Below are 14,302 nucleotides of genomic sequence, written 5' to 3'. Positions count from 1 at the left end.
AATTGGGCTCATTTCACTGCTTATCTGGTGAAACGAAGGCCCACTCAACCCCTAGGTTCATGTAACTGGTTTCTTAAAAGCCTTTGACTCCATAACATTGGGTTTATTCTCCAGAATCTTTAGCCCCATTTGGCTTTGACCCTGTGCTTTGCTTCCTGGGTCCCACTTTCCCGACCACCCTATGGCACTGAAGATCCCACCTGGCTGTTTGACCCCACAGGAGGGCAGCTCTGTGTCTTTCCGATCTGCTCCCAGATTTCCCTGAGCGTCACTCTGATTGCATTTAGGTTCCTGCTTGTTCGTCTCAGAGTTGCCTCAGAAGTTGTGAGAATTAAATGAGTTAATGTGCGCAGAGCTCTTAGAACAGTGCCTGGCACAGAGTAAGTGCTCACTGGACAAATGTGAGCTCTTATTTTGGGTTTGTGAAACAATGCTAAGGACTCTTCATTCTGTTTCCTTCTTGGAAGTGGGAGGCGAGAGGCTCCTTGTAGAGCTTGAAGACCAAGTTCTGAGCAGTCAGGTTTCTGGCATTGCCAAAACAAACAAACAACAGGGAATTCCCTGGCAGTCCAGTGGTTAGGACTCCACGCTTCCACTACCAGGGGCCCGGGTTCCATCCCTGGTCGGGGAACTAAGATCCCGCAAGCCACATGGCATGGCCACAATAATTAATAAATAAAAATTTAAAAACAGAAAACATTCAGGGAGAGAGAAAGAGGAGAGGGGCCCAGATTACACCCTTGGAATCCTTAGTTTGATGCGAATTGTATTGCCAAGAACACATTCTACTTTTATGATTACTTTGGTGCCGCCTCTTCCCAGAGAAGATTTAAGGCTCTCATTACTTAAGCTAAGTCCAGTCATTACCTGCTTCAGATAAGGAAAGAGTCACCTTTCCAAAATCCTCTCACCTAGTCAAATCCAGCCACTGCCCAAGCCTACTCACCATCTCTCTGCTCAAATGAAGCCTTTCTTCCTACATAGACTCTACTGTGTCCTTTCAAAGTCTGGTTCTCAAAGCGTGGGATCCATTTGCACTGCAGCCCACGATGGTTGACCATGAATGTGGGCTAAGTAGAGTGCTAATGATTACTCATCTGGGTTCTGGCTGCCCACTAAGGGCTTGCCAGGGAGATGTGGGGTCCTACACATCTAGAACTCGTTTCCCAATGCCAGTGCGGGGCAGGGGATTATCTGCATCATTCAGGCCAAAAATCTCCTCACTCATGTGATCTGTTCCAGAGAACGCCTGGAGCTGAGGACGAACAAAAAAAAAGCAGATCCCAGGCCTTGGGGAACAGGAGCTAATCCTGCTTGCTCGTGTTTTTCTGTCTCCCTCGTTAATTCTCCAGGTGTTGCTTACACAGTTTCTCCCCTAGAAACAGATCCTGCGGCTCTTCCTGCCTTTTCATCCACACCTGCCTGTCCTGTTACTACAATTCTATTTCATCTTTTTTTTTTTTTTTTTCAGCTGCACCACGCAGCTTGCGGGATCTTGGTTCCCCAACCAGGGCCCGGGCCCTCAGCAGTGAAAGCACAGAGTCCTAACCACTGGACCGCCAGGGAATTCCCCTATTTCATCTTTTTTTTTTTTTTTTTTTTTTTTTTTTTTAATTAAAAAAATTTTTTTGGCTGTGCCATGCAGCTTGTGGGATTTTAGTTCTCTGACCAGGGATTGAAGCCGGGCCCTTGGCAGTGAGAGCGCCGAGTCCTAACCACCGGACCACTAGGGAATTCCCATCCCCTATTTCATCTTTTAATTGCCACTTGTTTATTTTCCTCTCCTCCCCATTCCCGTACACACACACACACACACACACACACACACACACACACAATCTAATAACAGTCACAGGAAGACAGCAGGCAAAGCAACGCGGTAGTGATTAGCATCTTCTCTAGTTCTAGACTGCCTGGGTCAAATCCTGGCTCTGCTCTTGCTACCAGTGTGATCTTGGGTGAGTCCCTGGACCTCTCTGCACCTCATTTCCTTCACCAGTGAAATAAGGACACACAATACTACCAACCTCAGGGTGGGTAGCTGTGGTGAGCGTGTGCAGCACCCAGATGGTGCCTGGCACAGGGAGATTCACCTGTCAGCTTGTGAGGGGCGGTGGACTGCAAAGAGCCTGGACTGAGGTTAGAAACTTGTGTTCGGGTCCTGGTTCCGTATGTCCCAGATATCCTGACACGTCCCAAGCCAACCCCATTATCATCCCCATCCCACCCTGCGTCCCTCCCTGATATCTGCTATTTCTATTCTATCAACAGGCTCCCAGTCTCTGGTGCCTCACCTCTAATCCACCTTTTCCATGTGCTTTGTCACCCTAATCATTTCCCTACTTACAAACTCTGATGCCCCCTCAGCTCCCCAAATTCCTAGTGTAGCAGGCCAACCCTTGATATTCGGACCTCCCCCTAACTTTCCAGCCTGGGTATCCACCCAAAACAGCAAACCCACATGTGTCCCCAAACCTCTTCTTGGCCCCTCCTAGCCTTTCTGACCCAGCTCAGTTGAGGCCCAAACGCATCTCTGTGGACATTGCCAGTTCCAGGCAGAATGAGTCCCTCCCTCCTTGGCAGCATCTGTGAAGCTGTGTGTAGATGCCCTTCGGGGAGCACCTATCAACTATGACAGTGCCTTCTTATGGTGTGCGCCCCAAACTGAACTGCTTAAGAGCAGGGACTGGGTCTTGCTCATTTTTGTGTCCCCTTTGGAATCTCAAACTTAGCTTCTCCTAACTTCAGTTGACTTAATGATCTCTCAATTGACTTTGCCTTCTAAGATGTTATGCTCACGTGGCTCACAACTAAGCAAAAAAAGAAAAGTCCCATAAAGAAGTTTGGGAAGAAAATTGGGTTTAAGCAGGTTTATAAAATGAACCAATGGTCAGACTAAAATCTGATCCACGGCTGTCTCGTGAGTGTGCCTGCCCTGAGGATCTCCTGGGCCTGCCTCTCTTCTCTCCCTGTTTGGTTGAGGGCTCTTCTAGAGAGGAGAGCTGCTGTCCCATCCTCTTGCAGATCTCATTGCTTCACAGACCCAGGTCTGCTGCCGAAGCTGGGGTCACCCCCCGCTTACTGAGTGCTGCCCACATGCTGGGCTCTGAACAAGCTGTTCTGCACCCCAAGTAATCAGGCCCCAGGAGCTGCTCCCAGGCTGCCTGGCAGATCCCAGGGCCCAGGAGGAGGGTGTCAAGCCTGCTCCAGGGCTAAGAAGCCCAGGGTGCCAGCTGACCACAGATCTCCATGTCCTCCAGATGCCCTTCCTCTCAGGTGGTGGGCAGGGCCCCTCTGGGTACATCGGGCCCTGAGTAAACTCTTACCTATCCTGCCTGCCACCCTCCTCTCATTCCTCAGGCTCCAAAGAAAACCAGTTTGAATATTTAAACTTCTCCTGCGTGTCTAATAAAAAGTTCTGCACTGTTTAACGCCCCAGCTATCCATAACTGTCGGGAGCTGCCCTCTCCCTTCCAGCCTTCCCCTCCCTCCCTCTCGCCCAAACCTCGCGCAGCAAAGCCATTTGTCAAAGCCCTCGCCGCAGGCTGCGCTTGGCTGTGTCTGAAAGGACAAGCGCCCCACAGGGGAAGGCGGGGGGATGAATAAAGGGGCTATGCAAATTGCTGCTTAATCTGCAGAGAAACACCCAGGCTTTGGGGAGACGCTCATTACTTCTTTTAACTGTGATTAACGGGCAAATTAAACCCAAGCCCTTAACTCTCTCCTGGCAGAGGACTCGAACGCAGAGCCCTGGGCCGGTGTGGGTGGAGGGAGGCGCTTGTCTGTAGCTGCAGCCCCGGGGACCAGGATCGAGGAGCACAAGGGCTGCCCCTTAACCATCGTCGTCGTTGTGGAGTAGGAGAGAGGGGAGCCCCAAGTGGCGGGGAGCAGATCCAGCACAACTTCACACGTGGGGAAGGGGGGACTCCGTGCCATCTTTTGGGTTTCTTTCAGCCACTCAAGAAAGAACAAGGTCGTGGCCCTGGATTTGCTGCACTTCTTTTCCCTGACCAAAAAAAAAAAAAAAGTGAGAGAGCCCCTTAGGCCTCACCTGCCAGGACCTGCTGATGGTGTTACCAATGCGGCTTTAGCCCCAAACCTGGGGCTGGAAACATGTGTCTAAGGAACCTCCAGAAATTCAACTCCAAAAATGACCTTGGGCCCAGGGAGGCAGGAAGAGGCAGAGAAGCAGGAGGAGGGCGGCGGACTGTTTTTATGGGAGTAGAGACCCTGGGAATAGTCTTGCTACAGGTTATACAGGTCATAAGTTTACACGGTCGAACACCCATGTTAGAAGGGATCAAAGGTCCAAGGCATCTCTCTTACTCCATCCAAGTGTGTGTTTGTGTGTGTGTGTGTTAAAATACCTGACCCAGCTCAGAACATAAAATTTACCATTTTAACCCTTTGTGCAGGGACTTCCCTGGCGGTCCAGTGGTTAAGACTCTGCGCTTCCACTGCAGGCAGCATGGGTTCAATCCCTGGTCAGGAACTAGGATCCCACATGCCACGTGGAGAGGCCAAAAAAAAACCACAAAAAAACCCCTTTGTGCAGGTACCATTCAGTGGCATTAAGTGCATTCACATCATTGTGCAACCATCCCCACCACTCATTCCGTCTGATTTTGCAGATTATCTAGCTGTCCCATCAGACCTATAATCACCTCTAACAAAAAGCAACAAGTGAGGCAGAACTCTGTAGGTAGAAGAGTTCTGTTTGAAATGGAGAAAACTGGGGAACGCCAGCTGGAGCACTGGTGGTTGAAAGGGAGGCCTCATGCTCAGGAGGCAGACTGGGTGGAAATCCTGTAGGGACTCCCCGTTAAAGGCAGGTCCCCTAAGCCCGAGTGATTAGGAGGTGAAAGATGACATACAATGGTGACGGACTGTATGTCAACTTGACGGGGCCGAGGAGAGACATGGCCCCGTATTTATTTTGTCGTCGTTGAGTGGATCAGTAGGTCTGTCATAGAAACCAGGCCTGACAGCTCTCTCAGCAACTCAGCTCTCTTCTCTTAACTCCCGCATCCCGGCTCCACCATCTATTAAAACATCCCGGGCTGTCAGGGATATTAAAAGGCTCTGTCACTCCTTCTTAAAACAGTCATAAATACAATCTGGACACGAGCATTTGGGCAGGAGCCCCAGTGCTGAATGGGAAGAGACAACAGCAGCGACGTCTGCCTTTCTTGACAGCCAAGGCTCAAACAAGGAGCCCTGGAATCCACTCCTTTTTCTCTCAAATGCAAGAATCAGGTCTGTCTCCAACATCTGCTGAAGCCTGGCATTTTGAAACAACTGTTATCGAGCATTGGATGTTGCCTTTGTTAGCATGACCACAAGCCTCAGCTTATCTCTGCTGCCCAGCGCACCCAAACTGCACCTGTTCTAAATGTTTGCCTGTGCAGCTGCTTCCAAGGCCTCCTGACGCGGGGCAGTGCAGGGAGGAATCAAAAGGTAACGAGAGAGCCCCAAGTTCTTCTTCTTCCATGATGGGATTTGCCTTTTGTCCCTCTTCTATCCTTCCTGCCCCATGCAGCCTCATGACTGACCAACCTTGGAAGGAGAGCCTTAGGCCAGAGGCTTCCCAGGTGGGCTCCCCAGCGTACAGGCTGGAACTTGTAATTTTGCCCAATTGGAGGACCCCAGTCAGCTCTGAACCCTTTTTTTGGGGGGGGGGAGGGTGGAATCTTAGTTCCCCGACCAGGGATCAATCTCAGCAGTGGTTGAGATTGCCAAGTGGTCCTAGCCACTGGACCGCCAGGGAATTCCCTAGCCCAGAATCCTTGAGTCTCTCCAAACTATGGAATCACAAATCTTTCTGCCTGGAAACTTCTGGCTCTCAAAGAGGGCATTCCTTTCCTTTCTACATCTCTGATAAGAACACATGGCCTCTGGCTTCTTGCTAGGAGCTAGCCCTTCTTTTCAAGAACATCCTATCTGCAATGGAGGACATTTCTCCAGGTTGCTGCAGGGATACCAAGGCATAGAGCCAAAGACCAGCCACAATCCCCTGGCAAATTCCGACTCTGGGCTCTATCTCTGTCCGTTGGGCTAGGTATTCACCAAATGCCTAGTTTACGGAAACATACAAAGGCCCTGCGTTGACATCAGGGCAGCACCCAGGACACTGGCATCTTGAAACGTCCGATCTTCTGCCCATCCAGTGTTGTGTTCGATGGCTGCAATCACTTCCCATCCCAGTACTTCCACTTAGCTTTGGATATTTTTGTAAACTATGGACTGGTTTTTGTTTTTTTTTTCCCCAACAAAATTACCTTCTCAGCAGCTTTTTCCAAATAGTTCATGTCAAGGAGTGTCAGACTTTTATCCTTTCTTTCTACAAGATGTATTACATGCCTACCTTATTCGGTTGTGCAGCCCCAGAGGGCAGAACAAGGCCTGTGTGTGGAGGTAAGAGGAAGGCAGGTTTCTACCTAATATAAGGAAGCCCCTTATGACAACCAAAGGTGCGCCTCAGAGCGCACACAGGTGAGACAGTCACCATCACTGAGGACCTTAGGCTGACACGGGGTCAGTATCTGGTGGGGACACTACAGAGGATGGGAGATTGGGTAAGATGACTCTGAGAGTCAATGACTGGGGGCACTTGGTATGGCCAGAAGCTGGACAAGGCTTAGCAGCTGTTCACCAGCTGCCTTCCACGTGGCCATGTTGAAAGGTAATCCCAGATGGTCGGACCCCTCACACTCAGAGGTCACAGGGCCAGCTGCAGGGTAGTGGGCAAGGCTTTCTTTGCCCTGGTAGCCCCCAGGCAGTGTCTGTGACCCAGTGGGCAGGATGTGGAGAGGCTGCCATGAGAGAGAGATCCCTCCAGCCACTTGGGTAGAGAAAGGCTCAGCGGTCTTCCCTCTGGCCGGCTCCCGTCTTCCTCGTGCTGGCTTCTACTCCCACCTCCTGCCACCTCCTCCCGTTTTCACCTGCCTTGCCTTCTCCCTCCCTTCTTTGCTCGCCTAACCCCCTCCCCTCCCCCCACCGCCTCCCCCCACCGCCTCCCCCCACCGCCTCCCCTCATCTCCATGGCGATAAAAGGGGAGGTGGGGCGAGCTGTGCCCTGTATTTTGAGTCGCTCCATAATAGCTCCTTTCTCTGGAGACACAGGGGCTGCCTGTGGAACTAATCTCCCCCTGCCCATCAGCTCACAAAGGGCCAGGGAAGCCCCTCCCTCAGCCCGGCCGCCCCCAGTGACCCCGAGCTCGTTTCCGGGTGTGCTTCCAGCCCTCCGGGGCCTGCAGCTGGGCCCCTCTCACGGGATCCTGCACACAGGCAGGGTCACCCCGGCTGACCTCACCCGAGGACAGAGGTCAAGCCCCCTTTGGGGTCTCTAACGTGATTGGAAGGGAGCTGAGGCAGGGGGAGGGGGAGGAGCATGGGGGAGGGAACCTTCTCTTTTAATGTAAAATTAAAAGACTCCCTGTGCCTTCCTGTCTATGCCTGTCTCTGGCTGGGTCGCCTGGCCTAGGACCCCACCCTTGGGAATCTGGGCATCTTAGAAATGAGTTAAACTCCTGGCAATGGGGCTTGGTCAAACCTGATCCCGGAGTATCAGAATCATAAAAATCTTGGCATGGGAAGTGGGAGAAGCTGCCTGTATGGGGCAGCTGGGCGTGCAGAGTCAGCCCTGGTTTTGACTGTGGTACTTGCTAGTTACAGTCTGCCTTTAGACCCCTCTGGGCCTTGATATACTTAGTTGCAGAGTGGGAACGTTAATAGCACCAACCTCGTGGGTAACATACTAAGTGAGATCATGCACATAACATGTTTCTTAGCTTAGTGCCTGGCTCAGAGGAGGTACTCAGGGTACCAGAGGTGTGACTGTATTAGGCAGGAAGGAGTTCTCCGACTTCAGGAATGATCTACTGAGCTCAGGCCAGGAATTCCCATACCCGTAGAGGAATATTCGAGGCAGTGTAGCTGGTGAAAACACAGACTGGGAAGTAGAATGGCTGGGACTCAATCCCAGATCCACCACCTACCAGCTATAAGACCTCACTTTGCTCACTCATAGAATGGGATAATAATAGTACCCACTGCCCAGGGTCATTATGAAAATCAAATGGTTTAACGCATGCAAAGTGCCCAGAGGGAAACTAGCTCGTCGTCCATGCTTCATAAATGTTCGTTATGAGGGTTATTTATGTTATTATTATTGGATCTCTGTGGACCTGATTTTCCAGAACAATGCTTATTTCAAATATTCAAAGGCTTTGTCCCTAGAAGTCCCCTCTCTTTTCCATGTCACACAGCACATTCTGATTTCTGGCAAGGAATAATATACAGTCACTCTCACTTGCTTGGCTGATGAAAAAAAGGCACATTTTGCCTCTACAGACAGCAGCTCTAAACAAGGGACACAGCTAAGCCAGAAGGGAGTCACTGGCCCCTTATAAAACAAGGCCAAGTAAAAGATAGGAGTTCAGAAAGGTCGAAGGAGGTCTGGTGGGAGCTGCTGACAGCTCTCCTAACCCGCCCAACTTATTAATAGAATCATTTCAAGAGATAATTAAATGTTCTCCCTCGGTGGCCCTGTTTGCTCCTGCAGGGAAAAATAAATAAATAAACAAACCCAACCATCGCAACCAGCACCTGCTTTAGGAGAACTTCACTTGCTAGTTTTTAATGACACAGTTATTAATATAACTGTCCTGGCACCTCTCCTACATCTGATCACTGGTGAATTATGGGCCTTGAATTCTGATTGCAGCTCCCATTACAGCAAACAGATCCACTCTGTCCTGACAGGAAGGAAGAGTCAGCCTTTCACGCACAAGGAGAACTCAGAGGCTGGCGCAGGGTCTGCTGTCCCAGAGTTGGGAGCAGGAGAACTTGGGTGAGGGGTGGGGCAGGAGGGTAGGAAAGAACCAGCCAAGGTGGGGCAGGAAGGCACCTGTCAGGTTTGGTTGTGGAGAGAGCACTTGACTGAGAGTCCAGAGACATCACTTCAGCGTCGTCTTTAGTTCTATGATTCAGCCCAATCTCTCACTTTCCGGGGCCTCATTTCTTCACCTATAACATAAGGATTTTTAAAAATTATTTTTTCTCTTTGCCATTTTTAAGCATTTATAATGTGCCAGCCACTGTGCTAAATGCCTTATGTTAATAGTATTATTATTGTGTTTTTTCTTTCTGGCCACGCCACGCAGCTTGTGGGATCTTAATTCTCCGACCAGCAATTGAACCCAGGCCCTCAGCAGTGAAAGCACTGAGGCCTAACCACTGGACTACCAGGGAATTCCCAGTATTATCTTATTTAACAAATTCTCATAACCAATGTGTATGATAATGCTGGTTTAATCCCCATTTAGTAGATAAAGAAACTCAGGCTCCCAGAAATTCAAAAGCTTGCCCGAGGTCACACAGCTGGTAAGCAGGGATGCTGGTATGCAACCTCGATTTGTCTGACTCCAGGGCCCAAGCCCCTCACTGTTAGGCTACGCTGCCTTCTGGGGACAGTAACACCTGTCCTCCCACCTGGCAGGGTGGGGAGACTCAGACACGCCCATGGCAGTGGAAGGGTGCTGTCAAGTGCACAGTGGTCACACACATGGTGATATAAAAGGCTTTTCCAACAGAAGGCAAAAGAAGAGGTTGCGGTGGGATGAACTGAGATTAGAGGCATGGACAACCAGAGGAAGCTGGCAACATGCCCAGGGGACTGAATTTAGCAATGAGCAGGCCACACCATAGCAGTACTGCCTTTGGAAGAACACGTGATAGTTGATTTAATTTGTCAATGAAAGGGAAGACTATTCTCATGTTCTGAGTCTTCCCACCCTTATTCAAGGTGTTTTTGATTCTGGTCTTGCCTGGTCATCCTCAGAGGCTCTGAGCTGAGCAGGGCTCTGGTCCAGTTGAGGGGGCAGATGCTGCTGTTTCCTGCTACCCAGGACTCTGGTACCACAAAGGGTTGACAAGCCTGGAGAAGGTGAGGTCCCCAAGGAGAAGCCCCCCCTTAGGCCCTGGGAGTTCAGCCGCAGTGGGGAGTTGGTAGAGCTGGCATGAGGGTACAGAGGTGGCCAGGGGCTGTGGAAGGTGGGGACGGACCCCCCATCCCCCGACTCCATGCCTTTCCTGCCCTGGCCCAGGTTTGCTGGCCACGAGGGGCAGCCTCAGGCTGAGGCTGGCTGCTTGGTATTCTGCTCAGGCGCCTGCGTCCGGCCTCCTGGCTCCCCTGCCGGAGGGCCTCCTCCCCCAGCCCAGCCTGGGCCATGCATTATCCTCGCAAGATTGAGGGCCTAATGGAGGCGATCAGCACCGGGGGAGCCACTCCATCCAGGCTCGGGAAGGAGGGCAGAGACGTGCTAGTCGGTGCCTCTGCCCACCCTGGGATCCGCGTGCACTTGAGGGGGCCCCTGGGACTGGGGAGGGGATCCTGGCACCTCCTCCGGGAGGAATCTGGACTTCAGTCCAAGAGATGGCACTGCAACAACCCCTCTCCTCCTCTCCCTAGGATACCCTTGCCATCTGGGGCCCCTGTGGGGAGACCCCAGCCACCACCAGCTCTCCTGGAGGACTTTCTGCTGGCTGTGGGGAGGGCGTGCTCCCCCCACCGCCACAACCCTCGCCTGACTGCCAGCTGGCCGGCGTCCTCCGAGCCAGCGCTCCTCTGCCCATTGTTTCTCGGCTCTCCTCCCACGGTGGGAGGTGGGGGGGCTGAGCCAGGCCCCCCCAGGTCGGGAGCACAGGGCAGCCCCTCCCCTCCCTGGGCTTCAAAGGCCCCGAGGGACGAACCCTTGCCCCTGTGGGGCCTCTCCTCTGGGAGCTGTGGGGGGGGGGGCAGCTGCCCCCAAAGCAGCATTCACCAGCTCCCTGGGTGAGCAGACAGGCGATCCTGGGCATGTAGGAGGTCAAATGAGGGGAGGTCCCGAGGCAGAAACGCCTGGGAAAAGCCCAGGGATGGAGGAGAGGCCACAGAGGTGATACCAATACTGTAACAATACTCTTACTACCAAGAGCAGCTAAAACTCAGTGAACACTCATGGTGGGCCAGGTGCTGTGTTTTCCATCCACCATGGCATTTCATCCTCATAGGAGCTGGGTACTATTAGATCTACATTGCATAGAGGGAGAAAATCAGGCTCAGAGAGGTTGTATCTAACCCGGGCTCACACAGGGAGGATGTAAACAAGACTTGGACTCACACTGTTTGACCCTGGAGCCCTGCTCCTAACCACAGTGCTGGGCCACTGTAACCGGCAGCTTTGAGGGGAAACAGGATGGGTCCTGGGCACACACTCCAAAACACTCACCTGACTTCATTCACATCAGCAAGATAGTGTTTCTTGCCAAAGAGCATCCAGGGATCCAAGAAGCAATTTTTTCACCGAGCCCACATAGACAGGGATTCTCTTCCCTCTCCTTCCAGCCCCTCTCCCCCTTCTAGGCTTCTTACTCCTCCTGCTCCCAGGCTAACAGTCTCTCCTCCCACCATCTGCTCCCAAGATGGCCGACACTGCCCACCTTGCTTCCCTGGGGATGGATGGGTCCAGGACTCATCCCTCCCCCAAGTGCCATAATTTGAGGGGCTGCCCAGCTGGAATGGACCCAGGGCCTCCCAGGCTGCCCTCTCGCCCCTGTGAGCTGGCTGGCCTCTGCCCTCCGCCCCCTTCTGCCATTAACCCTGTCACCTGCCGGACATCAGCCCCCGGGCCCAGTCTGTCAACCGTGGCCAAAGATGGATGGGGGGCGGCTGGGAAGCATAAGCAGTGACCCCTTAATGAGATCTGGCGGGGGAGGGCTGGGCTCTATCAGGCAGCAGCAGGGCCAGGTTGGCGATAACGGCCCTTGTTGGGTGTGACCCGTGTTCCTTCTGTGGAGGGAACAGTGGAGTGAGAAGATGCAGGACAGGCTTGGGATTCTATTGCCACTTTCCCCCACCCTCCCTCCCCTCTACTGGCAACCAGACTGGAGGGGGGAGAGATGGGCAGAGGCTGGGAAAAAAGGATGATTCCCTCACCTCTCATTCCTTCTCCTTGGCACCATGACCCCAGCACCTCGGGAAGAAACACAGACACAAAGAATCTCTAGGAAACAGGAGACCAGCTGCCTGGCTGGGGCAGCCCCAAGGCAGTCCCGGGAGACTTCATGTCTCCTATCCAAGTACAGAGAAGTCGGAGGGAGGGAGCCTTTGTGGGGTGCTGTCTGTAGAGTGGGGAGCATCTTCAGAGTTGCAAGGAAAGGGCCCTTTTGAAGCAAGAAAGAGAGTGGGACAACGGGTGGGGGAGGGGAGAAGAAACATTATTGGGTGGCCTCCTACACATTTCCCTTAGTGATTCATGGAATTTTAAAAGCAAGAGAACCTGGAAAGCATTAAGTTGTAGCCTTTCATTGTATAGATGGGAAACTGACACCTAGAGAGGGGAAGAGACCCACTCAAATGAGCAGTGGAGCCAGAGCTAAAATCCAGTGTTCTAGAAGCCCAAGCCCCTTTGCTCGGCATCGCACCACACTCTCTCCTTGATTCTTACCCAGTAAGAACATAAAACAGCTGCTAAAATAACCATTTCTGGACTTGTCTGAAAGGGCTTGTTCTCCCCCAGTTCTTCCCCCGCCCCCCTCAATTCACACAACACATTGCCCAAGGGTTTCCAGTAGGTTTGGGAGTTAGGCTGACTTGGGGAAAGGGGGTGAGGGTGCTTCCTGTGTCATCCTGGCTGGGAGTGGGGAGTAATTCACTCCCTGAGGACGTGAATGACATTGGTTGAAAATAGGGCTCTTTGAGTTTGAGGGCTTTTGATTTGGGTTTTTTTTTTTTTCACCCCCATGAAGACTAAGGAGAAGCTTAGTCTTCGCTGGGTACCCAGCAAAGGTTGGCTGCAAGACCCTTTAGCCACTATTTTGACATTGTCCATCCCCAGAGCCACTGCCTGTGGTTATTTCTGGTTTCCCTCCCCGCTGCCTAGTTCAAGCTGAGCAGATTTGTGGTGCAGCATCAGAGGCTTGGATGCTGGTCCTGGTTAGCTGTACGACCCTCAGCAACTCTTTTTTTGGGCCTCAGTTGCCTCATCTTTAAAAGGTAGTGCTAGACAATGGTCTTCACACTTTTTTTTTTTTTTTTCTCTTTAAATAGAAGGCCCAGAGCTAGTGCTGTGACTTGCTGACTTGCACTAACTCTCAAGAGCCTGTTATGTGCATTTCCCAACTTTGCCCTGGGTGACTTCCAGTCTGTCGCTTGAAATGGGCTTTGGTGGGAGTATTTACACCACAGAAATTGGCAAATGCTACAGATCAGAGCTTCTCCATCACCACCCCAGAGAGAACAAGCTGTTAAGCTTTTACCAGCACACCACTGACCAGAATGTTAATGTGTTAAGTGCTAAAAGAGAGAAAAGCAGAATTGCTTTGGTTAAAGCAGAAGTGCCCCTCCCCACCAAACTTTGCCCCAAGCCAGGACTTGAAAACTGTCACACCAGAAGACTGAGATTCGTTCCAGCTCTAAATTCTCCAAGTCTAAGTAACAGGCCACAGAGGCGACGCGGGAGGGAGAAAGAAGAACAATAAAGAGGTTTGGGGTTTACAGCTGGACTTGGCTAATCAAGACTTGGCTGGGTGGGCAAATCGGCTTTGATGAGTCAGGAAGTAACTCCGGTAATTGCTTAATGCTGCAGGTCCCAGGCCTCTGGTGGCCTCTGGAGCAGTCTCGCATCAGGAGGTTTCTCAAAGGGAGGCTGGAGGATGAGATTGCCTTAGGGGAGGGTGTGTCACCCATCTCCTCTCCCTGCCTCACCTCCCCACCCCAGTCCTCCTGACCTGCTGGAGGAAAGGAAGTGATGTGCCACTTGGGTGCATTCAGTTACACAGAGAGCTGGAGCATCTGGGGGGAACACAATGGGCTTCACCGACATGGGGTGGGGACACCTCCGACCAAGAGAGGCAGTGACCAGAATTCAAATGCAGGGCTCAACCTTAAGCTCCCGCAGTCCCTGATCTTGACGACTTTCGCATTTCAGTACCATTTTGTGGAATGGGGCTGCTCAACCAGGGTTAAAACCATATTCATTTCAAATTTAGTCCTTTCAATGGAGAAAGTAGAGGGTGGTCAGCAGGGACCAGAACCTCATTCAGCTTGTGGTGAAAGGGCCCACTTGACAAGCAAGCCTCACTTCTGTATTTGCCTAGGTTCCGTGAAGAATACAGAAGTCAATATCCCCAAAGCTTGCTTTCTTTCAGGCCTATTAGAATCAGCTGATTCATTCTTGCGGGGGTGGAGAGGCAGGGGCAAGCAAAAGAAAAGAAAAACAAATGTTCCTAGCTGAAAGAAACCTGGTATTTAATCTAGTGG

Source organism: Balaenoptera physalus (genome assembly GCF_965194825.1).
Source record: "Balaenoptera physalus genome assembly, chromosome: 20".
NCBI lineage: Eukaryota > Metazoa > Chordata > Mammalia > Artiodactyla > Balaenopteridae > Balaenoptera > Balaenoptera physalus.
This window is presented reverse-complemented; position numbering follows the sequence as displayed.